General features: G+C 32.8%; 1 long non-coding RNA gene across 1 annotated transcript; it reads left to right on the top strand.

Annotated features, from left to right (window-relative positions):
- The first annotated feature begins 6395 nt into the window (after positions 1-6395).
- On the top strand, positions 6396-8783 carry LOC139885565 (uncharacterized). Its single transcript, XR_011771999.1, has 3 exons — positions 6396-6903; positions 7235-8288; positions 8355-8783. It is a non-coding gene; the product is annotated as an uncharacterized lncRNA (long non-coding RNA).
- The last annotated feature ends 8686 nt before the right edge of the window (positions 8784-17469 follow it).

The raw sequence follows: 17469 nt of genomic DNA on the forward strand, positions 1-17469 counted from the left end.
TGGGATTCCTTATAAGTTTATTATTCATTATATTATTAATAAGTTTATTATTCATTATATTATTAATATTAATTATTAATTATATTAATATTAGTATAATAATCTGTCAAGTATATATATAAATAAATATGTATATGTATTAGTATAATAATACTCGTATAATACTCATTGGTTACTTCCCCATTGATCCCGCCCCTATATAGTTAATTACAATTATGAGTATATATATATATATATATATATATATATATATATATATATATATATATATATATATATATATATATATATATAAGCTATTGGTATTTCTAGAAGTTAATTACAATTATGGGTTGGTTTTAATTTAAATATATAAATTAATAATTAATTAAATTAGAATAAAAGAAAAGAGAAAGCCAAATAAACCTGCAATTTTCAATGGTTCGTGGGAGTGATTCAAGATGATTGCCGGACACATTGGTTTGATAAACAACCAATTGAATTTGGTAGACTTTTTGGTTGATTTGAATGAACATCTAACTTCACCATATTTACCAATCTTGCTGCTAATGACTCCGGTATCACCTATATATATAACTAGATTTAAGAGCCCGTGCGTTGCATGGGAATTCTTCCGCAAACATTCTTGAATCTTAAAATGATATATCAATTAATAATATTATACGGACAATGCCACAAGTATTTTTGTGGGTGAATTCGTAAAATATTTTTTTTACACAAAACACATCACTAAGAGTTGGATAACTTTTTTTCATACATTTATCATTTTTTGCGTTTGTTAAAGTGTGTAAAGCATTGGTCGTTGTTGATAGCATGTTTTTGACGAAACACTTTAGTCGTATACGTATTGAAACATAAGGATAGTTAGATTTGAGTTTCGTAAATACCATAAGTAAATTGAATGAGAATGAAATATGAGTTATTGATGTTAGTTCTAAAAATGAAATTGAAAACAATACTTTTTTTTTTAGTAGAAGTAACATTAATTATTAACCCTTACATACTACATTCCATGTCAATGTTTGTAGTTTTAATTATAGTTTTGAGTTCGCGTTCATATTTCCTCAACTTCGACTATATTTACACAACGACCCCTCAAGTTTACAATTTCTCAGGGGTTAAAAGTGTAAATATATAATTTTATTAAAATAAGTGAAACTAATTTCACCCGAATTTATAACGCGGCCTATCTTCTCGCTCGGTGCGAGCAAATTTTTTTCGAGACCACCGTTTAATTACGAAAAATCTTACGAACCCAACGGGCCTAACTATACGCGAAACGGACAATTTAAAAAAAAACGCTAAACACAACGACAACCCGTATCTTCCCGCTCGCCACGAGTTAAATTTTTTCGACGGCAGCGTCAGACTCGAAATAATTTTATGAACAAAACGAAACTAATCACGTTCGAAACGGACACTTTTTAAAAAAACGCTAAACACAACGACAGCCCGTATCTTTCTGCTTGCCGCGAGTTAAATTTTTCCGACAGCACCGTTAAACTCGAAAAAATTTATTGAACAAAACAAAACTAACTACGTTCGAAACGGATACTTTTTAAAAAACGCTTAACACAACGACATCTAAAACGTCGCTTAACACATGGGCCGTGTTTCCCTGTGTAAATACACAACGCTACGTTAAATATGAATACGCAGCCCGAAAGCCCCCGCCGCAACGTGCGGCCGGTCCGGACTAGTTCATAATTAATGGAACACAAAAGACATAACGTACAATTGGCACCGGGTGAAAACTACCATTTCTCTTTATTGGTTATAAGTAGTATTGTTCTGAAATATTACATGAAACTCTTGATACAACCTTAACTGGTCATGATCAGAAATATTTAGTATTGTTTTTGTCATAGTATTGATTTTATAAGCCTTTCCCACTTCATTTTTTTAAAGCCAAGCTTTATAAATTCTATATAAAATGTACAAAGCATTACATATACAGTGGATTATGCATGATTACAAAAGCAACCCTGTGGATGACAAATAGAGATCTCAACGAAAGCTAAAGTCACTGTACATAGGTCCAAAAAGGACCTAAAACACATAAGCATTAAAAACAGTTGAAAAAGCCTATATGACCCAAATTTGACAGAGCAGATTCAGCCTCATCATCACAAATATTTACACATTTAGCACAAACGCTCGGATTTGTAATCCATTAGTGCCATTCCAATCTTGAATTCTTCAATCTTGTCGGTATCCATTCAAAACTCTTGTAAATTTTTATTACCGTTAAGATGCAAACAATTTGTCAGCATATAGACCTATATCATTAAGAAGCAAGTAATCGTGTGCTGGAAACTATATATACATATAGACCTATATCATTAAGAAGCAAGTAATCTTGTTCAAGAAACTTTATATACACACCTTTATTCAATTGTCGAATTTGGGACGCCAAACTTAAATCATGAAATAAACATATTTACTTTCATGAAAAGTTTTAGACATAGAAACCCACATCATAAGTTTAAACTAAGTTGTCTAAAACTGAATATTCCAAATTCATGAAAGTTATCCATCATTAAGGGTATCAAAACTTTAAACTATTAGCATTTCTATTTCTATAAAATGGAAGTACACAACTACCTGGCTTTAAAAGTGGAAAATATATCAAATGAAGAAATGTAATGCTTTAATCCCGACTCAACATATATGCTATAAGCTTAACAGAAAACATCATCTGACATAAGAACGTTGATAAAATACAACACAAAATAAAACGGGTCAAATGTGTCAAAAGCCTATTTGGAATCAAACTTTGTAGATATTAATTGATATGATATTCATTCAATTTGGGTTATGTAATATATACAAAGATTAAACAGGCCATAATATTAAAATTAGTATACCTTATATACCTTCGGACTAAGACATCCATCAGAAACTCAATATTTGATTCCAGGTTCACTATATATCAAACATATAAAGATTTTGATGATATAATAATGAATAGTTGAAAATATAAAATTGTTTTTTCTTAAATCTCACCTTTATCAGATGAGGCATCTTTGCCTTTTTGGTCGAAGACAACTGACATCGGGGAACTCAGTATTGATAACATCAATGAAACGATTAGTATTTTAAACGTTAATAATACATACAAACACGATGTATCTTTCGATTGTTTATCGTCAATCATAAGCTAAAGACCTGCAACAAGTAACAAATACAAAAAGCTAAGCAACATAAGAAACCCAAACCAAAATAAAAAGATGACCACATAAGCTAAGAACATCACAATCTGAGTTGAAAATAAAAGCACATTACAATTACAACATCTGAATAGCAAATTAAAAAAAAAACGATTTCTAGTCAAACAATAGAAAAATACACAAAGTAAAATAAAATAAAAGTTACCTTACAATAACTATGCAACATCAACGTAAATTACAAAAGAAATTCACAAATACACAAACTTAAACAAAAAAGTTGCCTTACAATAACAAAAATCGCAAAGTATTCAAAAACGAAACCTCTTATTGATCTGTGTAACACAAAACTAAAAAACTAAAGCAAACATACCTTGTAATTTTCACGAGTAGCTTCTATAACCATTAATTGTGATAAAAAGAATTGTACAAAATCGGAATCAACCTAACCATATGATCAAGAATACAGTGACTAAAAAATTAGAAATTGAATGAAACAAAAGATACACAATACTAACCTTCCCTTAATCTCTTAGGCCGCATCCAGTAAAACAATACTGATTTTTTTTTTTTTATAATTTATAGTTTGGTTTATAAAAGTTGTTTTAATTATATAATTGACATACCTATCTGGTTGTGCCATCTTTGAAGATCTGCAAATTCATTAACATAAATCATCAAAATCACATTATAAAGCAAACTAATAATTTAATGTGAGATGATTATACTATGAATTCACCTATCAAACAAAATATTAGCAGTACACGGCTTCAAAGATGATTACATATCTTCCTTTATTAGTTGGGACATTTTAGTGATTAAAATATACTCGTAACACATTTATAAAGTAATATTAACACGTGGATAAATAAGCAATCTTTTAAATCCCAATCTGATACACTATATGTACTCATATCCATTATTATATTCAACTTTAAAACCTGAAACACAACAGAAAATTCGCCTTCTAAATAGATACATCGCCATTTAATTTCGCGAACAACCACAATGAAGAACACCCAAAAGGAAGCAAGCAACTTTAAAAACAACAAACGAACACAACATCAATTTAAAATCTAAAACTACCTGATAATAGCAACAACGACAGAGGTCGGCAACAACTGAGACATGAACGTAAAAACAGTCAGCCAGTGAAACGGATAGAATACAAAAATAAAAAACCGATAATAAGAACTAAAATAAATTTTTTACCCATTTGACCCATGACCCGTTTTGACCCGTTACCCAACCCGACCCAGCTTGACCCATTTGGACCCAAGTTGACCCATGACTCATTTTAACCCAAAACTGATATGACCCATGACACAGATAACATGTAAATTTATACCAACATGCTACTATAGGTAAGTAAACATGTAAATTTCCAAAAGTACTTAATGTCAATAGTATATTAAACACAGATAACTCACGCTTGGTTCTGCAAAAACCGCTAGAAGTGAAAGCATGGCTGCAAAATAAACAACCTGTTGAATATAAAATAAAATGCATTAGTATATTTATTAGTTAAATTCATTAGTAAAACCAACACGTAAAAATTTTCAACATAGGTATCTAATAGGGGCATAAGAACCGTCAGTAATGTAACCATATTTGGGGTATCTGAATGTCGAATAACATGGCACAAACAAATGCAAGATTCTGTAATTCAAAATCTACTTACATGAACACAATTTAAAAAGAGCCCGATGCCAGAATTTATTTCGTGGTGATTACCCTAGCTAATAAAGGAATAATAACTTTAATGGCCTTTTAACATTAAACGAATAATGGTTTCAAAACAGACCCCCCTGCACTTCCATGTCAAAACAACACTAAATATATAGTAGAGATAGCTTGACAAATATGGGATAGTGAAGTGACCCAAATTTGATATGTAGTAGAGATAGTTTGAAACCGTAGATTAATATACGCTTCGGTGAAGATCAACCGAACCCATTTGACCGTGATATTATGTATAACACAAAACGAACAGTTAATACATACGTGGGTCCAATTTATAACCAGTAGTACCTCAAGAAATCTGTTGAGTTGGGGCTATATGGTCCCTCAACTGAATCTGTAAAGACCCGTTTGTTCTTTAATCGTGACCATTAACTGACAATCATTGGATCGTGTCATAAATCGAATATTTTTTTTTTCCAGCGAAAATAGTAATATATTAAATTAAAAGGATACTTCATCACAAAAATGAAGATCCAACGATTACAAGAGATTGAGTATGATTAAAAGGCACACAAAGCCTATTAAACAATTGAAACTAACAAATGAAGCATTTAAGATCAATTGAGATATGCACCTAAACTAAAGCCACAAACAAAATGACCACAACTTTGACCCGCAAACAGCATCGAGTTGCTTTACTCACCCAATCCTCTACACCAAATAAATTGCACCATATCAATTGCTCTGTACATAAATCGAATATGTACATGATCCATCACAATTAATAATTACAAACATCACATTGGAGCTTGAAGATATACTTAAAAAGCATTTTTTCAAATACGCTTATACTCGGTTTTTTATAACGATTATGCTTTTTCAAAAAATAGTCTAATCATGCATATGACATTTAATTGAAATAAATACTTCAATATAGAATATACAATTCAAAGATCGTTAACTTATGATCCCAAAGGATAAGCGTATGTTAGCAGCTCCCCAATTTACATTTAACATTATATTATAATTATATTATAATCAATGACTATATTTGAAAAATGAACAGGTCAATAAAGTAGTACTTACATCAATTCCTTTTAAATTGAAAATCTTATGATTTTTGTTGAACTGAACCATGAGTCCTGCTAGTTTTGGTATATAGTGACCTGTCATTAACACCCAAAAAAAGAATTAGGCATGAAAATCCAAAATTAATAAGGCATTAGGTATGGTATGAAAATAAAAAATTAAAAAGGCATTCAGTATGCAAAACAAAAATAAGAAATGATTTTTTTCTCTCAAAAGTAAAGAAATTATGGAAATTTATATTTATATTTATATTTATATTTATTTATATTTATATTTATATTTATTTATATTTATATACTATCTAAAACACAACACACAGTTTTACTATTCATCAATAGTAACTATGGGTACACAACACACAGTTTTACTATTCATCAATAGTAACTATGGGTATTTTCGTCATTTAACCCTTTCTTTAGCAACAACAGCACCGCCATTTCTTATTTCAACTAACACCTTCAATGAACACCCACCGCTATCACCACCATCAACACCCACCGCCGCCACCCATCAACACCCACCACCGTCACCGCTATCAACACCACCGCCTTCACCGTCATCAACAACACCACCACAGATTTCAGCAACCGCCATCACCACCATCATCTTGCTTCTTTCTTCCTTCTTCCATCTTACACCCACATTCGCCAAATTCACCTCCTGCTAAAACCATCGACGACCAACTTTTTTCCCGCCAACCACAATCGATAAAAACGGAATCCTGTTTCCTCCCCTGTAGCTCCGTCAAAACCATCTTCGTCGTCGATGTACACCATCGTTCTTCCCTAATTTTTAGGGTTTGTGTTTTGCTATTTGTTCTTAATTTTTTGGTATGCTGGAATGTAAATCGTATAATTGCTAGGGTTTCGTGTAATTCTTCTAAACCTGAAACATATTTGGTCTAACGCTGTTGAAGCACCATCGTTGCCGTCACTACCGTCTCCGTCATTCCAATTGGTAAGGGGTATTAATTTTCTAACTTTTTTACTCGATTGCATATTTTAGTCATTGATTTTTTTTACTCGATTGCATGATTTTTTTTTACTCGAAATTTTTTTCTAATTAGATGATCCAAGTTTTTTACTCGATTCCATGATTTTTTTAACTCGATTTTCCCCCCTAATTAGGTGGTCAAATTTGTTTTACAATTTATGCTTCCCTCTGTTACAACTATTTTTTTTTTGGTGTTTTTGCTACTAAGGTTTACGATTTAGAAAACAAATTAGTATATAGATATAATACTAATATTTTTGACATTAGTAAGTAAAATTTATTTGAAATAATGAAATAATTAGATTCGCATGAGAGATGATGACACACAACTTGCACAATTTGCGGTTCCGTTTAATGGATTGTCATGGACTGATCCAGACTCAGTTGCTTTAATGGTCATGCAAGCTATGCTTGGTTCTTGGAACAAATCTGCAGGAGGTGGCAAACATATGGGCTTCGTATTCTTTTGTTTATTTGTATTTGTATATCTAAGTTGACTTTTTATTCTATGAATTAGTTGTGGAGATTTAGGTTTTATGGATTAGAAAGAAAGTAATGCTCATATAACATGTGTGTTTTTGAATTGTCATGATACTGTTTTAATTTGTTCATACATTTCTTTGCTACAATTGTTTTAACTTGGAAATGAGAAATCGAGATTTGATTATATAGTTAGATATTTAGTTACGTTTAATATATTTGTGAGTTCCTTTTGAGGCTATTTGAAATGGTAATTATGATTTTTTTTTTCAAGTTGTCATTGTTCTTTTACAGCTATTTTTTTTATTTATGAAGCTGATATTAACTTGATTTTGGTCACAATTTAAAAAAATAACTGTGAGGTCGCGAGTTATAGATACAATGCATCATTGTCAGTGGTGGTAATATGGGTGGGTCAGTTATTTCAATTTATGATAATAACCAGGAACAAATGACTTATTGTGACTTCGTATGTCCAGACACAAGGTTAGAATCCCCAACCCCCGGGTCTGAGCCATCACTGAATAAAGATGCAATTTTAGAAATTATTTGACTTTATGTACTAAGATTGTATAGAATACAGTTTTTACAAGATATAAAAGGGCGTGTTCTGTGACCGAAGTATAGTTTAATCTTTAAGCTACATTTTCACGTATATTTCCATTTTATTTAGATACCATATATATACTTCAAATATACTTTACTACATGTTTTGATAATGCACAGAGGCTTCCCATAAATTGTAATGGAAAAATACCACCGACGGTGAAATAAATCCGGTGGTTCAAGACGAGAAGGAATTATTGAGATGTAACCGGATTTCGAAAGCAAATAAGGTTAGAGAAGCATGGAATAAAGGGATAAAGCATATTCCAGGTCTATATACTTACATATATTGCATATCTATGATATAATAATCTATGCTTATTGTTGTTATTACAGATATATATGCGAAAATTAGACAGAAGATATGTGAAAGAAGGAGACTTGCTATACGTAGTCCTAATGTGATTTGTGCTTAAATCTGAAATAATTTGAATTCGAGTCACGTGTGAATTTGAAAAAACGTATGTCTTATTGCAGATTGTCAGAGTAGATGGGAAAACATACAATGGCATTTTCAAATGATTCATACTATGCTAGAATACAGTGTGTTGTAGAGGTTTAAAGTAATCAAGTGTGATAGCCACTAAAATGTTCTAATTGGCTATTTAAGGATAAGGATATTGAATAAATGACATAAAAGGTTAAATGTAAAATAAATGTATTTGTGTTAGATGATCATCGCTAGGTCGCTAACTACGGAAAAATAAAAGTAGAGTTTTTGTTTTTAGTTGAAACCTTCTGCAACTGTGTCCTAATACTTATTAGTTATAGTCTACAATGATTGATGTTGTATTGTAAAATTGAGTACTTTAAGTTACTACTTTACTTTTGGCATACTTCGTTTTCTACAACTTTGCATACTAAAGTTTTACATCAACTTGCTACATAATGGCAACACATCGGGAATTACTAATGACACTATTTTGTAATAATTGTTAGATTCTGTCTTAGTTTAATTATTATTTTGTTTATGTTGGTTTATTTTGGCTAGTAGAAGATATGTGTATCCCACATAGGTGGGAGGAAGATGTGAGGGGTGAGTGACTTGGTTATATAAGAGGGGCTAAGTCTTCATTCCAAATCGCACCAATCAATACACTTTAAGTATTTGATTATTTCTTTCTTTCTTACCCTTGTTTGAGAGTTGTATTAGTTAAATATTTTGGAGAGTGTAGTTGGCTTAAGAGAGTCGTCTATATCATTGTAACAATTTGTGATATAGTGTATTTTCTCTCTTTGGGGGCCGGTGGTTTTTCTCCTGTTTTGGAGTTTCCACGTTAAATCTTGTGTTGTGTATTGTTCTTATTTCTTTACTATTATTGTTGGGCTGGGTGGTGGGAATTAGTGAGACCGTAATTTCCCAACAACTGGTATCAGAGCGTCAGGTTTGACGAGGGTCTCGGTTATAGGAGTCGGAGTATGCTCTGTGGTTGCCACGGGAGTGGATCGTCCACATCAGAAACGAGTTCTATTGATCGTATAGGGTATCTGGTTAGACAATATTTTTTCTGATTCGTAGTAATAGTTGGATTTGTTAGTGGCCTAGTTGTGGATTTCCGATTTAAAGGGTCCTGGCTACCTGCTACATCTTTTGGCTATTCGAAACGTGAGCAAAATCAGAGAAAGTGTTGTTTATAGGATACGGATACGATGTCGAAGTTCAGTCCAATGAGGTTTGATGTTGAGAAATTTGATGGGAGGATCAATTTTGGCTTATGGCAGGTTCAAGTCAAGGATGTGTTGATTCAGTCTGGTTTACACAAGGCTTTGAAGGGTAAACCCACCCTTGTTCCCGGCAGTGATTCTAGCAAGAAGTTCGATGAAGAAGAATGGGATGATATGGATTTGAGGGCGGCAAGTGCGATTCGTTTGTGTCTTGCAAAGAACGTGCTTGCAAATGTGCACGGGTTATCAACGGCAAATGAGCTTTGGGTTAAACTAGAGCAGTTGTACCAGGGCAAGGGCATCTCAAATCGGTTGTGTCTTAAAGAACAATTTCATACTCTGCGTATGGATGGGGGTTCAAAGATTTCAGATCATCTAAGTATTCTTAATGGTATTGTTTCAGAACTTGAAGCTATTGGAGTTAAAGTGGATGATGAAGATAAAGCTTTGAGGTTGATATTATCTTTGTCATCGTCTTATGAACACATGAAACCTATTTTGATGTATGGGAAAGAAACTCTGAAGTTTGAAGACGTTACTAGCAAGCTCCTATCCGAGGAGAAAAGACTGGAAGGTAACGGGGTCTCGTCATCAGGAGATACGATAGTGTTGTGTTCGGATAGGCGAAAGAGAAACTCTGGGAAGAATCTGGTATGCTGGAGGTGCGGGAAGACTGGGCATGTAAGGGTTAATTGTCCAGGTGGAGCTAATCCGGCAAATGGCTCCAAAGACGCTAACATTGTCTCCGTTGTTACGGAGAGTGACGAATTCCTCTGAAGTCACGTCATCCTCATGGTGTGTCCGCGCCACCATGGAAAGGGATGTTTGTTAGCGGTTCCACAATTACACATGGGCATTGGTTTGGCATTTATGCAGGTTGTGTGGTGGAAACTGATGTTGTAGCTGATGGGACTTTCGGGAAAGCCAAACAGGGAAGTTGCACCATAAAGTTTCAGCTGGTTGTTCAACAACATGTGCCGAGGTGAAATGCTTGGAATGTGATATTCTAAGTGATATACTCTTAATGGTGGAGTATGATAATTCTGTTAAGAGTTATGATTGTCTGTGATGACAATGATTGTCGGGTATTGACAATGTTTGATGAAGATGCAAATTTTATTTCTTGGGTTAGAGATAATGTCAACGGCATGAAGATGAGGATCTTGAAGTTGTCGTCGAGGAAGCATCTACGTCGGTTATCTTCGCAATGTGGAAGTATGGTTATCTTCTTCTATCCAAAAGGTGGAGATTTGTTGGTTTATTTTGGCTAGTAGAAGATATGTGTATCCCACATAGGTGGGAGGAAGATGTGAGGGGTGAGTGACTTGGTTATATAAGAGGGGCTAAGTCTTCATTCCAAATCGCACCAATCAATACACTTTAAGTATTTGATTATTTCTTTCTTTCTTACCCTTGTTTGAGAGTTGTATTAGTTAAATATTTTGGAGAGTGTAGTTGGCTTAAGAGAGTCGTCTATATCATTGTAACAATTTGTGATATAGTGTATTTTCTCTCTTTGGGGGCCGGTGATTTTTCTCCTGTTTTGGAGTTTCCACGTTAAATCTTGTGTTGTGTATTGTTCTTATTTCTTTACTATTATTGTTGGGCTGGGTGGTGAGAATTAGTGAGACCGTAATTTCCCAATAGTTTACACTAGAGAATACCGATGACCACCCCGACCCAACGGGAGGGTTCATCAACTAGTTTGTGCTAAAACATAATGAACAGATCCCTTTACTTATAGTAAGGGAATTTGATGAACCATTTGTGCAAGAACACAAGAGTCTTTCTAGCTATAAAATTTTAAATTGCAAAAAACAACTTGAATTAAAAGAAAATAAAGATAAAGATTGTAGTGACCCGAACTTTTCATGTTTTTATATATTAAATGAAATTGTTATTTACATGATTAAGTGTTTTCAGTATGTTAAGCAATCAAACTTGTTAAGACTTGATTAATTGAAATAGATTTTATATAGACATTTGACCACCCAAGTTGACCGGTGATTCACGAACGTTAAAACTTGTAAAAACTATATGATGACATATATATGGATATATATATAGTTGACATGATTTTATGATAAGTAAGTATCTCATTAGGTATTTTAATAATGAGTTATATACATAAAAATGAGACTATTGAATTATGAAGCTCGAAAACGATATATATAACGATTATCGTTATATCAACGTTTTACTAAATACATATGGATCATTTTAAGATATTGTTACATTATATAATCATGATAAATGATAAGTAAACATATCATTAAGTATATTAACAATGAACTACATATGTAAAAACAAGACTACTAACTTAATGATTTCGAAACGAGACATATATGTAACGATTATCGTTGTAACAACATTCAACTGTATATATATCATACTAAGATATATTATTATATCATAATATCATGATAATGTAATAATTTAACATCTCTTTAGATATAATAAACAATGGGTTAACAACATTTAACAAGATCGTTAACCTAAAGGTTTCAAAAAAACATTTACATGTAACGATTAACGATGACTTAACGACTCAGTTAAAATGTATATACATGTAGTGTTTTAATATGTATTTATACACTTTTGAAAGACTTAAAGACACTTATCAAAATACTTATACTTAACAAAAATGCTTATAATTACATCCTCGTTCAGTTTCATCAACAATTCTACTCGTATGCACCCGTATTCATACTCGTACAATACACAGCTTTTAGATGTATGTACTATTGGTATATACACTCCAATGATCTGCTCTTAGTAGCCCATGTGAGTCACCTAACACATGTGGGAACCATCATTTGGAAACTAGCATGAAATATCTCATAAAATTACAAAAATATTAGTAATCATTCATGACTTATTTACATGTAAACAAAATTACACATCCTTTATATCTAATCCATATACCAACGACCAAAAACACCTACAAACACTTTCATTCTTCAATTTTCTTCATATAATTGATCTCTCTCAAGTTCTAGCTTCAAGTTCTAAGTGTTCTTCATAAATTCTATAAGTTCTAGTTTCATAAAATCAAGAATACTTCCAAGTTTGCTAGCTTAATTCCAATCTTGTAAAGTGATCATCCAACCTCAAGAAATCTTTCTTATTTACAGTAAGATATCTTTCTAATACAAGGTAATACTCATATTCAAACTTTGATTCAATTTCTATAACTATAACAATCTTATTTCGAGTGGAAATCTTACTTGAACTTGTTTTCGTGTCATGATTCTGCTTCAAGAACTTTCAAGCCATCCAAGGATTCTTTGAAGCTAGATCTATTTTTCTCATTTTCAGTAGGTTTATCCACAAAATCTGAGGTAGTAATGATGTTCATAACATCATTCAATTCATATATATAAAACTACCTTATTCGAAGGTTTAAACTTGAAATCACTAGAACATAGTTTAGTTAATTCTAAACTTGTTCGCAAACAAAAGTTAATCCTTCTAACTTGACTTTTAAAATCAACTAAACACATGTTATATATCTATATGATATGCTAACTTAATGATTTAAAACCTGGAAACACGAAAAACACCGTAAAACTGGACATACGCCGTCGTAGTAACACCGCGGGCTGTTTTGGGTTTGATAATTAAAAATTATGATAAACTTTGATTTAAAAGTTGTTCTTCTGGGAAAATGATTTTTCTTATAATCATGAAACTATATCCAAAAATCATGGTTAAACTCAAAGTGGAAGTATGTTTTTCAAAATGGTCATCAAGACGTCGTTCTTTCGACTGAAATGACAACCTCTTACAAAAATGACTTGTAACTTATATTTCCGACTATAAACCTATACTTTTTATTTTTAGATTCATAAAATAGAGTTCAATATGAAACCATAGCAATTTGATTCACTCAAAACGGATTTAAAACGAAGAAGTTATGGGTAAAACAAGATTGGATATTTTTTGATTGTTGTAGCTACAGAAAATATTGTAACGATTCTATACAAATCATATCCTAGCTAACTTATATTGTATTATACATGTATTCTAATATATTATGTAATATTGGGATGCCATAGACACGTATGCAAATGTTTTGACATATCATATCGACCCATGTATATATATTATTTGGAACAACCATAGACACTCTATATGCAGTAATGTTGGAGTTAGCTATACAGGGTTGAGGTTGATTCCAAAAATATATATACTTTGAGTTGTGATCTAGCCTGAGACGTGTATACACTGGGTCGTGGATTGATTCAAGATAATATATATCAATTTATTTCTGTACATCTAACTTTGGACAACTAGTTGTAGGTTACTAACAAGGACAGCTGACTTAATAAACTTAAAACATCAAAATGTATTAAAAGTGTTGTAAATATATTTTGAACATACTTTGATATATATGTACATATTTGTTATAGGTTCGTGAATCGGCCAGTGGCCAAGTCTTACTTCCCGACGAAGTAAAAATATGTGAAAGTGAGTTATAGTCCCACTTTTAAAATCTGATATTTTTGGGATGAGAATACATGCAGCTTTATAAATGTTTTACAAAATAGTCACAAGTACATAAAACTACTTTCTATGATTGAATGATCGAAGCCGAATATGCCCCTTTTTGCTTGGTAGCCTAAGAATTAGGGAACATCACTAATTTTGAGAATTAGTGCACGCCTAATTGACGCGAATCCTAAAGATAGATCTATTGGGCCTAACAAACCCCATCCAAAGTACCGGATGTTTAGTACTTCGAGTTTTATATCATGTCCGATGGATGTCCCGGAATGATGGGGATATTCTTATATGCATCTTGTTAATGTCGGTTACCAGGTGTTCACCATATGAATGATTTTTTATCTCTATGTATGAGATGTGTATTGAAATATGAAATCTTGTGGTCTATTATTACGATTTGATAAATATATAAGTTAAACCTATAACTCACCAACATTTTTGTTGACGTTTAAAGCATGTTTATTCTCAGGTAATTATTAAGAGCTTCCGCTGTTGCATGCTAATATATGGACAAGATTTGGAGTCAGCATGCTTGTATTATATTGTTTAAAACTACATTCGAAATTTACTTTGTTGTAACATATTAAAATTGTAAACCAATATGTATTGGTAGTGTGTAAGTGTGATATTTTTAGATTATCATTTCTAATAATCTAGGTGGTGTCCTTTTAACCTTGTCGATAAAATAAAGGTTATGGTTTGTTTTAAAAACGAATGCAGTCTTTGAAAAACGTCTCATATAGAGGTCAAAACCTCGCAACAAAATCAATTAATACGGAACGTTGATAATCAATATGAACGGGACATTTCAGTTGGTATCCGAGCGTTGATCTTAGAGAACCAGAAATTTGCATTAGTATGTCTTATCGAGTTTGTTAGGATACATTAGTGAGTCTGGACTTCGACCGTGTTTTCTTTAAAAACGATTGCTTAACACTTTTGTTGGAAACTATATATTATTAACATGTAAATATTATGTGATATATTAACCTCTTAATGTGTTTGATATTGTGTGATAGATGTCTACCACTAGTACAAATCCCATCGACTCACCTAATAATAATGAAGAGTCGAATATAATTTGGAAAGATTCACAAATTCCCGAAGAGGAACCGGAAGAGGAGGAACCGAAAGAGGAGGAACCGGAAGAAGAAGAGGTTTCGGAGGAAAAAATATTGATACATACTGTAAATTGATTAAATAAAAGAAAATCCTCAACCAAAGGACCAAAGTCAATAATGGACAATGGTGTTTCCGCCGAGGAAGCAAAATATTGGGAAGATTACCAATTTTTCGATGAATCGGATCCCGATGAAGATTCCGATGATGTTATAGAAATTACCTCAACCCAATTTAATAAAGCAAAAGAAATAATAAGGGAAAAGGTATACAAATATAGAAACCTGATTCCAACCCCAATGAACTTTATATGTATCGGCAACGTCCGTATTTCCTAAATTGTAACAATAACCCGGGAACCTCTAAACCACCAGGTTTTTCTAAACCATTGTGGAAAACGACGGCTCGTATAAGAGGAACATCATATATCCCTAGAAAATTAGGAAAACGAACCAAGTCCGAAGAAGAAGAAACCAGTGATTCAGATTAGAGGGTTGTAATCATGTTGTGTATTATATGTATTGTAGTGTGCTTGTCCTTTTACGTTCTATGTAAAAATTGATTGTATTGTTTATTATCTTTTACGAATCTAATCCTTGTCTATTTTACAGTATAAAAACAAAATGGACATTAAGGATAGACAACCAAATATTTTAGAAGACCTACCAGAGGATATGATTGAGGAAATCTTGTCTAGAGTCGGTCAGAATTCATCAGCACATTTAGTTATGGCAAAATTAACTTGTCAAACATTTGAAAGACTTTCCAGAAATGCCTTAGTTTATAAAAGGCTTTCCTTTGATAGGTGGGGTATATCACATTGGGGAGACCGTAAGTTACGCTGTGTTTTCTTTAAAGCGTTAAATGCGGGGAACCCAAATGCAATTTTACGCTACGGGTTAAGAACCTATTTTGACTCAACATATCCCAACATAGGATTTCGTGAGTTAGAAAGAGCTTCTAACATGCAACATAAAGAAGCATGTTATGCTTACGGGTTAATAATGTTCGCTTCTCATCAAATTGAGAAAAAGAACATTGGGTTGCAACTTTTAAATAAAACGTTCTCACAAGTGACGAACTCGGTAGTTGAGATGAGAAACAAAGTTTTTAGATTGTTACGGGGCTGTTGGGCATTACGAAACCCTCGTCCTTTTGACGACATTACAACATGCTGCCTAGCTAATGGTCATAACGGTTACTTTCCACAAAACCAAGGATGGGAAGTCGTCTTAGTAAAACAAGAATGCATGACTTGTTTCTGGACTTATGAATTACGTGTCTTTATTTCTTTTGCTGAACAACTTGCGTATTAACTAGAATTTCCTTTATAGCTGCCGAGTAGCAATGTTATTATGTGTTATATTTCATCCTATATGTATAATAGCGGTATTGTAAGTTGTAATATTTTTTTATAAAGTTTGAACGCGAAATTTTATTGTAATAAGTTTTTCATATAGAAGCATAGTAGTTAAGTTGTATAGTAGCTAGTAAGTATGAACTTAACGGGTAGGTACTACCCGAATTAAAACTATAAAATGCTAATATGAAGAAAAAGCTTTTATAAATAAGTTCATATAATGCTACAAAATACTATTGACTACTCTTAAATTCTATATGATTAACTCAATTTTTTTAGCTATTTTTGAAGGAAATGGCACCGGCAACTCGTCAGAACTTGAACATGAGTGAGGAAGACTTTCGTGTTTTCCTTGCAGCAAACATAGCCGCAGTATAGGCTGCGATGCAAAATAACAATAACTCTGGATCTAGCAGTGGAACTAATTCCACAAGAAATCGTGTAGGATGCTCCTACAAAGAATTCACTGCCTGCAAACCTTTGGAATTTGATGGAACCGAAGGGCCAATTGGATTGAAACGGTGGACCGAGAAGGTCAAATCGGTGTTTGCCATAAGTAAGTGTACTGAAGAGGACAAAGTTAAGTACGCTATGCATACCTTCACAGGTAAGGCGTTAACATGGTGGAATACCTATCTCGAGCAGGTAGGACAAGATGCTGCTTACGCACTACCATGGTCAGCATTCAAGCAATTGATGAACAAGCAGTATCGTCCCAGAAACGAGGTCAATAAGCTCAAGGTAGAGCTTAGAGTATTATGAACGCAAGGTTTCGATATCACCACGTATGAACGACGATTC

This window comes from Rutidosis leptorrhynchoides, chromosome 1 (assembly GCF_046630445.1).
Source record: "Rutidosis leptorrhynchoides isolate AG116_Rl617_1_P2 chromosome 1, CSIRO_AGI_Rlap_v1, whole genome shotgun sequence".
NCBI classification, from domain to species: domain Eukaryota; kingdom Viridiplantae; phylum Streptophyta; class Magnoliopsida; order Asterales; family Asteraceae; genus Rutidosis; species Rutidosis leptorrhynchoides.